The following is a 9867-nucleotide window of genomic DNA, read 5'->3' on the forward strand; positions in this document are numbered from 1 at the left end:
TTTTGTTTGTTTGTTTGTTTTGTGGGGCAATGAGGGTTAAGTGACTTGCCCAGGGTCACACAGCTAGTGTCAAGTGTCTGAGGACAAAATGGATCATTTTGATTACATGAAATGAAAAAGCTTTTGTACAAATAAAATAAATGCAGCCAAGATCAGAAGGAAAGCGGGAAACTGGGGAAAAATTTTTATAAACACTTCCTCAGATAAAGTTCTCATATCTCAAATACATAAAGAACTATGTCAAATCTATAAGAATGTGAGTCATTCCCTAATTGATAAAAGGCCAAAGGATATGAACAGGCAGTTTACTGATGAAGAAATAAAAACAATTTATAAACCATATGAAAAAATGCTCTAAATCATTACTGATTAGAGAAATGCAAATTAAAACAACCTTGAGATATCATTTCCTACCTATCAGATTGGCTAAAATATTAGAAGGGAGAAGTGACAAATGTTGGATCAGATGTAGAAGAATTGAGACCTTAATTCATTGTTGGTGGATCTGTCAGCTGATCCAACCATTTTGGAGAGAGATATAGAATTATACCCAAAGAGTTATTAAATTGCCTATACTCTTTGACCCAGCAATAGCACTCTGTGGTTTCCTAAGATGATTAGGAGAAAAGGAAAATAACCTACACGTTCCAAAATATTTATGGCTGCTCTCTTTGTGGTAGCAAAAAATTGGACATCACAGGGATATCCATTAATTGGGGAATGGCTGAATAAATTGTGATCCATGTACATGATAGAATATTACTCTGCTATAAGAAATGATGAGCTCGGGGCAGCTAGGTGGCGCAGTGGATAGAGCACTGACCCTGGAGGCAGGAGTACCTGAGTTCAAATCCGGCTTCAGACACTTAACACTTACTAGCTGTGTGACCCTGGGCAAGTCACTTAACCCCAATTGCCTCACTAAAATTAAAAAGAAAGAAAGAAAGAAAAAAGAAATGCTGAGCTCAATGATTTTAGAAAAGCATGGAGAGACCTTCACAGAATAATGAAGAGAGAAATGAGCAGAACCAAGAGAACACTCTATACAGTAACATCAGTATTGTTTTAATAACAACTTTGAGCAACCAATTTATGCTATTACAAATACCCAAATTTACTGCAAAGATTGAAGTTGTTTGAATACAGAAAAAAGAACTGACATATATACTCATATGTGTGTACATACATACATATGCATACATCTATTTGTACAGTGTGTATAAAAATATACATAAATACAGATTTATGTCTAATGGCAGCCATTTTTAAGTTGCAGGGAGAAAGAAAAGGGGGGAAAGTTGCATGATAACTGGATGGTGTATTTGAAAGGAATAGCAAATTGTACATAGTGAATTGGCAACCTCAGGGCAATGCTCTAAACTTTGTTATGGAAATACTTATTTTATTTAAGTTCAGAATAAAATAAGTGATTTTTGAAAAAACAGAATTGAGGTGGGGTTACAGTTGTGGAATGTTATATGCATTTTCAGAGATCACAGTATCACTTAATTGTTTTACTTTGTTACAAGAGACCTCTCACAAAGTAGGGGGAATCTGTAAGTGCAATATAATGTTTGCAATGTAAAAAATAAGATTCACAATAATTATTTTAAATGTAAAAAAAAAAATGAGGGAATGCCGCCAGTTGTTTTCAGGTCTGGTGTAGAGTTTGAAATGCCAGAGTTATCATTTTGCTTCTATCCTTTAGAGTATACTGAGGAGCAGGCTCCAGGGTAGGAAGATAATAAGATATTGCCTGAATAACCTAGAAGTATATGGTGAGGTGAGAACTTAACTCAAGTCTTCTTAAGGCTCTCTTTGTAGGAGGTCGATCAAGAACGTTTCTTGATCAATCTGATGAATATACAGGGTAGTGAGCCTTTAGGGGTGTTGGGGGTTTTTTTGTTTGTTTTGGGGTTTTTTACAGTATCTTCCTAAGGAAAGTGGACACATTCCTCTTGTTGCAGCCAGGAGGATGGGTCTTGGTAATTATAAATGAATTAATCAGCTTGGATTCCTGTGGGATATACTATTAGAGGAGCCTCTACCCTGTGCTGGCCCATAAAAAGGAATAGAAGCTTTTTACATTTTTTTCACCTATTTCCCTTTTTCTGCAGAATCTTTAAAGTACAACAGAATGAGAAGCAGATGGTGGATCCTGAAGGGATGAGGAAGGTGCCATCCCTGAGGAACCATTAAAGGCTACCTTGGTCCAAGACACATGGGAGTTACATGTGCTCCATGTGTCCTGAAGGAAGAGGTCTTTGCCCCAGCCTTGGAGCTACAGTGGCATCACCTCTCAACTACGTGACAGTCATGGGACCATATAATCTTGAACCTAGGTTCCCTAGCCTTTTCCTTAGAGAAGGAAGAGCTTCAGAATAGTGTCAGATTCTGAAATTCAGGCTTCCTTCAAAGAAGGGGGAGTTCCCAAGTGGCTCTTCTTGGGGAGAAGAGAATCTTGGACACAATCCCCGATGCTAGAAAGGTGGCAAGGGACTAAAGGGAACTATGGGTAAACAAGGGACCTGGATTTTGCATTCTAATTTTACAGTGAGATATTCAGACTGTGTAGATCAGCAGAAAAGAGATTGCCTATCTAACAGTCCCAAGTGTGCTGCCTTCAGGGTAATAAGGCTAGATTCTTGTATATACCTATAAGAGATGAAAGTGAACTCATGGGAATGTTGCCTGCTAGCACATTCAAGTTTGATAACAAGTTCAAATTTGATTCCTTATTTTTTGCAGGGCAATGGGGGTTAAGTGACTTGCCCAGGGTCACACAGCTAGTAAGTGTCAAGTGTCTGAGGCCAGATTTGAATTCAGGTACTCCTGAATCTAGGGCTGGTGCTTTATCCACTGTGCCACCTAGCTGCCCCCTCAAATTTGATTCCTTACAAACGGAATCCAATCCACAGGCTGATCTGTATCTAACATATGCACTGTTATCTTAAGTGTCTGGTGTAGAGTCTGGAGATCCCTTTACTCACATGTGTAGAGACATAGATACAAGCCATGATATGAAATAGCCCCACAATAGGTGGATGCATCATGAGCCAAAGAGTGCGATTTTGGGGGTGGCCTCAAGTGTAGACCAAATGATCTTAGGGGCTTTTGGTGTCCCGTTATATCTTCACTATCTTCTGGGATCCCCTTCCAGTTGGGCAGAGCACCAGGCCATTGTTCACCTTTCTTTTCTTAGAGTTTTTACTAGCATTTCCACAGGAGGCCCAACTGGAATAACATATGGAACAATTGATAATCCAGTGTCATCCTCTTTGGAAGAATGTTTTGGTTATTGTGTCTTTGGGGTTCATGTTAAGGGTTAAGGTTTTATAGGGTTAAGAATTATAACTTCAATTTATAAAAGTCATTTTTATAATTATTATTTTTGCTGAACCAGAAAAATTTCCCCCAAATTTACATGCTTGCTAACCCCTATTAAATATTTCTCTCAAGCAAAATTGTCTGTTTCTTTGCCAGGATTCAGTCAGTGAGTCAACAAACATTTATTAAGTGACTAGTATTTGTGCCAGGCACTAGGCTAAGTGCTGGCAGATTTGGTGTGAAAAGTTGAACAATACATAGAAGACACAACTAAATATTCAAATGCTAGATTGTATAATTCAGATGATAAATTCCACAAAAATTCCGAGAAGAGAGGGATCAAAGTGGTTGGGAATTATCATAGAAAGCTTCATGGAGAAAGTGTGCTTTAATAAGCATTGAATGGAGCAAAATATTTGGATTGACAGAAAGAATGGGGAATTAAGAAAGGGCATTTCAAATGGGAAAAGAGTAGGCTCAAAACTGCAGGGGTAAGAATAAGCTGTGTGTGTGTTTATAAGTATGTATGTGCATGCATTTGCTCAAGTGTGCATGTCAGTGAAAGAAAAAAAAGGGAGAGAGAAACTAGTATGATTAGAATGGATTGTGTTAGGGAGTAGTAGAAGAAAAACAATTATCAACCAATCAGCAAGTATTTATGAAATGTGTAGTATGTGCCAGTATTGTGCCAAGTGCTGAGGTGGAAATGGAGAATGGAAATATGAAGAATACAACAATCCCTATTTACAAGGAACTTATGATTTAATGGGGGAGATAAGAACCTATATAAACATACACAACATAAATATAAAGATATACCAATTAAATACAAAGTAGGGCAAAGAGAGGGCACTAGCAGTTGAGATCAACAAGTTTCATGTACAATTTGGTGCTTGAGCTCCATCTTAAAGGAAGAGAGAGTATGAATCAAAGAAAAGGAGCCATATGTTCTAGGTATGTGTAGAAGACCAGACTTGGTAGGTCACAAAATGTGGAAGGGGAGTAATTTTCAGAATTGATTAAAGGAGTCACATCTGCACTTAAGGAAAATTATTTTGGCATCAATGTGTGGGGTGGACTGAAATGGAGAAAGACTTGAGGCAGGGAGACCAATTAGAAGGCTATTGCAATTATCTAGGTAAGAGAGATGATAAGGGCCTGAACTAAGGTAGTAGCTGTGTGGGTAGAGGAAAGAGTTTGCATATGAAAGATGTTGTGAAGCCAGTAACCAAAAGATTTGGCCCTGATTTTGTATATGTGGGGTGAGAAAGAGAAAGATGGAGAGCTGAGATTTGAACCCAGGTCCTCAGACTACAAATCCAATCACGCTTTCTATTGCATGACTCCACCTCCATTAAATATCTTAACTGGATTCCACCACTACCACCACTAGCTACTGATGGAAGATCAAAATGGGAAGAAACAACTTCTGCACTATATACCCCATACTGACTAGATAGCAGACCGGCTGCTATGCTGCTGACATGGCCAGTCTTTTGATTTAATGATAACCAGACTCATTATGCAAGCTAAATCATGGTTGAATTTCCTTACTTTAGGAGGGGCTTCTGAATCAACAATGATCTGGAAAACTACCACATCCCTACTCAAAAAGCTCCAATGGTATACTATTTGCCACAGAGTAGGTGGCAATGCCTTAACTGTATGTGTGTTGTAAAGGCCACTAGGACCTTTTCCATCCTTATCAAGGAGAGTGCTGACCTTCTCTCCTTTCATACAATACTCCACTGGTATACTATTAAGACTGGAAAAAGAAAAAAGAAAAAAATAGCTCCACTGGCTCCCTGTTACCTCCAGGATCAAATATAAAGTCTGCTGGTATTTAAAGCCCTTTACAACCTTTAAAAGAACCTTTAGAGGGCAGCTAGGTGGCGCAGTGGATAGAGCACCGGCCCTGGATTCAGGAGGACCTGAGTTCAAATCTGACCTCAGACACTTGACACTTACTAGCTGTGTGTCCCTGGAAAAGTCACTTAACCCTCATTGCCCCGCAAAAACAAACAAAACCTTTAAAACCTTCCAGTCTTATACTTTACTCTTCTCTACAGGGATGATTTAGTTCCATTTTGAAACTTGTTCCTTGAATACGACGCTCCATCTGGTGTCTATGTGCCTCTGTACTGGATGTCCCCCATACCTGGAAAGTCCTCCCTCCTCACTAGTTTACCTGACATCCCTAAAGATCTAGCTCAAATCCCACCTTCTTCAAGAGGACTTTCTTTTTTTCCCTATTGATGGCCCCTTTAAGATGAGAATACCTTCTTTATATTCTCCCTCCCCTCCCCACTCTAAAGATACTCATATAGATATGTAAATATTTCTGTTTATATAAATACATGTGTATATATATGCACATATGTATAATTGATGTAGGTTTTTATTTATGTCATCTCCCCAGTTAGAATGTGAGCCCCTGGAGGACAAGGATGCTGTTTTTGTCCTTCCTTGTACGCCCAGAGTTTAGCATGGGGCCTGTCATACAGCAAATACTTCAGTGTTTGTTGACTAACTATACAAAAAGGTGGCAGTCCTTGTTTTACTATATTGACTATAGTTCAGTAAATAGAACTTGCAGAAATAGTTTCATTTTAATTATGAATTCCACCTCAGCTCAGTTTACATCCATTTCTGAAGGAGAGAAAATAAATTTCCAACTCCAGTTAGCTCAGCAATAAAAATATTGAAGCCAAAATATGGGACAAAACAGAAACATGTTTTTCCCAAGGAGTTCTAATTGTAAATGGAAATGGAATAAAAGCCTAGGATAGGTGGGGGAAACACAACTGGAATCATTTGTGATGAAAGCTCCTATTAGTCACCATAATTATAACCTCAAAAATCATGGGACTTGCTTAACCAGTTGTATAGTTTATCCTTCCAGTCCTACTAGAACAAGCTAACCTAGGCAATGGATTTCGACAATAATTTCAGTAGGTATCAGGGGAAAATAGAGGTGGGAGATGAGAAGGGAAGAACAGAGAGTGGGAGATTAGGTAGAAAGAGATGGCACTGGTGATGAGACCAAATTTTAACTATTTGTTAAAATTTAACTATGAGGGACAGCTAGGTGGCACAGTGGATAGTGCACTGGCCCTGGATTCAGGAGGACCTGAGTTCAAATCCTGCCTCAGAAACTTAATACTTACTAGCTGTGTGACCCTGGGCAAGTTAATTGCCTCACCAAAAAATATAATAAAATAAAATAAAATAAATTTAACTATGAAATCATTACTGTCTCATCTGAACACATTAGCCTCCTCCCCCATAGTCTCTTCCCTTGTCCCTGAGGAAAAGCATGCACAAATATAAATTCAATAAGGCTTTCTCTTGTTAATCATTTTAAGAATTTTCTAGATTAAATTTTAAAAATCACATCCTATGCTACATGAACAAAGGATTCACTAAAAACGATTCCTAAAACATTTAGCTCATAGATCCATCCCTTTTCTTGCATGCCCAAAGTCCATCTTCATTACCTTATTCATTTAACAACATATATTATGAAACTCCTATTCTAGGCAATGTATTGTGTTACGTGTCAGGGACACCACAAAATGAAAAGCAGTCCCAGCCCTATTAGGGAAGAAAGATACACGTACAGAGATGAACTACATTCAGAAGTGAGCTTACTTAGGGCTGAATGCTTTGTAGCAACTCCACTAAATTCGAGCTCCTTTTCCCTAAGGACTGAGGTAGCAGAGGGAACAGCATAGCCCATAGGATTGGGGCAAAATATTTATACTGTTGCTGCTATACCTTCTTAGTAAATATTCCTTGGTGAAGGTTGATTGGTGATAAGTAATTATTAAATATTATGGGGATCCCAATCACTAACCGATGAAACAGAGAGAATGCACCAGAACGGGGGTTTAGTAGTCACTGTGCAGAGTTCATGTGAAATCCACTCTTCAAAGAAGACAGGCAAGGAGTAAGAAAGTAGGGTTTGGACATTTTCTCAATGACACCTACAACCATTGTGGGTGTGTGAGATAGATTACAGCATCCCTGTGAGGGCCCAATGGTCAGGGCAGAAGGTGGGAGGCTGGGAAGTAGCACATGGGGTATAAAAGGATAAAGGAGTATTGGGGAGGGGTAACAGGTGGAGGGTAAAACTGGATGTGTCAGAGACAAGTCCTATGGATAGAAAGAATGGAATTCAGCTCTTCTTCCTTCCCTCCCTCCAATTGGACAATCATGTACTTCTTGGGCTCTTGTCAGCCACCCAAAATGCTCTCCCCATGGAGACCACTCACAGAGAACCAAATAATCTTGTGGAAAGTTTTAGTTACTAAAATCCACCAAAGAGGATAGGGAGGTCAGGTCAAAACTATACAATTCATCTTTGGGCAACCTAAACATGTTTTTCCCCTTAGTAAAGTGTAAGTGAATAGACCACTATTTATCTATGCACAGGATGTTCCCCCCTCCCCAAAAAAAGAATACAAGTGCTTTTAGGGCAAGCACTGTTTCATTCTGGCCTTTTTCATTCCCAGTATAAAGCACAGGGCTTAGCATATAGGAGGTATCATAAATGCATGTCAAATATACGGAAAAGCATTGGGTGTATATCTATCTACCATTATCTATCTCTATCTATCTATCAATTTGTCCATTAGACTGTGAACTCCTTGAGAGCCTGGACTGTTTTTCCTTGTATCCCCAGCACTTAATAGGTTGCCTGGCACGTAGTGGGTGCTTAACAAATGCTTATTGATTTGACTTGATGAATGAATGAAACCAGAAGAACACAATATTCCTCTCCAGACCTAGTTGCAAAAAGTACTAATTCAAGTTAGCTGAAATAAGGGGGGAAAGGCTACCCTTGGATATAAGAATATATCATGTTTTTTAGTCTTGCACAGACCCAAACTTGATGGAGTTGGTTCAAATCAGACCTTATTTTTTGATAAGGAGCCAATGGCCCAACAATTTCAGTCCCTTTCATCTTTGCTTTTTTGGGTTTTTGTTGTTATTGTTCTCTGCTAAACATTTTCCATCTTTCATAATCCTTTTAAATTGCAGAGATCTCACCTACTGGAAAATTATAGGAATGTTATAGTAATTAGTGACTTACTGCAGTCCTTGTATATTTAAACTCTTTATGAAACTGATATAAATAGTATCTTTATAAAAAGAGCTACATGTTGCAGATTTATGAGGATGAGGGGAAAGGTTTTCAGCTAATTTTTCTTTCTGACTTTTCCTTTTGCATTTCAGTTGAGTATTTTCTTTTTTCCATCTGATCATGTTTTTCGATGGCACTTATCTAATGCAGTTCCTTCTTTTTATTTGCATTCCCCATACCTCTTCTAACATCCACTTATATGCACTTTCCTCTTTTAGTATTTGTAATTAGTGTCTTTTGTACTTCACCTCTTTTTGGAAAGATCAAATTATTGTTTTATTCCCTCCATGTCCTTTCTTTTACTTTTCATCACTCATCAATCCAACATCTTAGCTCAAGAATTTCTACCTCTCACCAGAAGGGGGCATGAGACAAAGCATTTTTATTAACTTTAGTACCAAATCGAGAGGAAAGTGAATCAGAGTATCCAATGCTTTATCATTAAGATTTATGCTGCAAGTGCTCTTTCAGATATTGGAAGTTTTCTCAGTGTACAATACATCAATCAACAAGATTTTTGAAGAGCTTACTGTGTGCTATGTGCAGTGCTAAGTGTCAGTATAGAGGCAAAAAAAAAAAAAAAGAGTCCCTGCCCTGCCCCCAAGGAGGGGAAGGAGCACATCATATATATATATATATATACAGAATCTATACAAAATGAATACAAGGTGCTTTAGGGAGGACGTGCAATAGCAGCTGAGGCCAGGAAAGGGAAAGGAATAAGCATGTAAATATATAGTGCCTGCTATGTGCCAGGCACTGTGCTAAATGCTGTATGGATGTTATATCATTTGTTCTCACAGTAAACTGCAAGGTAGATGCTTTTGTTATCCCCATTTTACAATCAAGGAAACTGAGGCAAAAAGAGGTTAAATGATTTGCCCAGGGTCACAGATCCAGTATGTATCTAAGGCCAGATTTTAACTCAGGTTTTACTGACTCTAGGCCCAGTGATCTGTACACTGCACCACCTAGCAAAGACTTCATAAAGAAGTAGGACTTGAATTGAGTTTTGAAGATAAACCAGGAATTACAAGAGATAGAGGCATGGGCATGGAGACTGGAAATAGAGTGTCATATATAGGTGAGTAGAACAATATAGATGGAAGGCAGAGTGCAAGTACAGGAGTAAAATATTAGAAGTTCTGAACATTAAGGAAGGGCCAGATCTTTTAAAGTCAGATACAGGGATTTTTATTTGATCCTTGAGGCAATTAGAGAGCCAATGGATTTTAAAAAGTGAATGACATGATCAAACCTTCACTTTCAAAAAGAATACATGCATGGGAAGAATGAGTGGGATTAAATTTGCTGATTCAAAAGGTATTGATCTTAGCTGAGTGTAGTTTGACTGACTGGGGCCTCCTACTTCCTAGAAACCAACATAATGGCAT

The 9867-nt window shown here is 38.5% G+C and overlaps 1 pseudogene; it reads right to left on the reverse strand.

The window, feature by feature from the left end:
* Positions 1–4936: 4936 nt before the first annotated feature.
* On the reverse strand, positions 4937–5071 carry LOC122752428 (annotated as a pseudogene).
* Positions 5072–9867: the final 4796 nt, after the last annotated feature.

This window comes from Dromiciops gliroides, chromosome 3 (assembly GCF_019393635.1).
Source record: "Dromiciops gliroides isolate mDroGli1 chromosome 3, mDroGli1.pri, whole genome shotgun sequence".
In the NCBI taxonomy this organism is placed as follows: Eukaryota; Metazoa; Chordata; class Mammalia; order Microbiotheria; family Microbiotheriidae; genus Dromiciops; species Dromiciops gliroides.